This window comes from Columba livia, chromosome 5 (assembly GCF_036013475.1).
Source record: "Columba livia isolate bColLiv1 breed racing homer chromosome 5, bColLiv1.pat.W.v2, whole genome shotgun sequence".
Classification (NCBI taxonomy): domain Eukaryota; kingdom Metazoa; phylum Chordata; class Aves; order Columbiformes; family Columbidae; genus Columba; species Columba livia.
The window spans coordinates 33,298,265-33,299,166 of record NC_088606.1 but is presented as its reverse complement, the minus strand read 5'-3'; the positions used below and the strand labels follow the sequence as shown (position 1 = coordinate 33,299,166).

Here is a 902-nt window from a genome sequence, read left to right as displayed (position 1 = left end):
CTGCAAAACAGAAAATCTGATTTAAAATCGGTATGGTTTTGAACTGGAAAGACATATAATTTTAGGACAGCAATACAGATTCATGTAAGGTACAGTCTATGTTCAGAGATAAGTTGTTCATAAGAACAGGGACTCTGCAAGAGTTAATACTGCAGATGGCCACTCCCCAGCAAAATGGAAACACTATAGGGCACCTTTCCGGAGCGGAATAACAAAGAAAAACTTTTAGTAAGTATGGCCTGCATAGTTCCCAAGACTGTTAAACTGTATTGCACAGTCACACAAAAATTACAGAGAAAGAAAAGCCAAAATCATCATAAGTGACTACAGATTAAAGATTATTATTCTGATATTGGTAAATACAAACACATGAGTTATTTTTGTCATCTGGTTTGCCTTGATCAAGAGCTAAAAATTCATTTATAACCTTGTACACAAATGCCATGTTTATATCAGTATCATAGGCAGCTTGCATGGAAAAGTACACATTAAAATGAAGAACAGCAATTCATGTAACGGTCAAAGACAACCAATAACAAAACCACCAAATTCCAGTTGTCAAACATAATTTACTATGTATATCTCTTCTCGTCCCTGTTAAAACAGTAATTATTAAAACTAAAGCGATATGGGTGAGTGTTTATGACTTCTTATTAAAAACCCTGACTTAAAGCAGTGTTCATTTAAGCTTAAGGTTAACAAAAATCATGTAGAGATCTGTGTGCGATGGCCTAGTGACTTTATATCCTCTTGTCAAACCTCAGCAGTTTTATTTGTAGTGATACATGCTGGAGGAGGTTGGAGGTTAAAGTTGAAAGGAGGGTCAACAGGAAAGCCAACCAACTTCTTTCAAAAGATTACAACCTTTAACATACTAGGATCTGTTGGCAGTTACTGCTAAC

At 35.5% G+C, this 902-nt stretch overlaps 1 protein-coding gene across 7 annotated transcripts in view; it reads right to left on the bottom strand.

Annotated features, from left to right (window-relative positions):
- The window catches only part of CDIN1 (CDAN1 interacting nuclease 1), a 124,909-nt gene that overhangs the window by 42,803 nt on the left and 81,204 nt on the right, over positions 1–902 (bottom strand). The window lies entirely within an intron of this gene.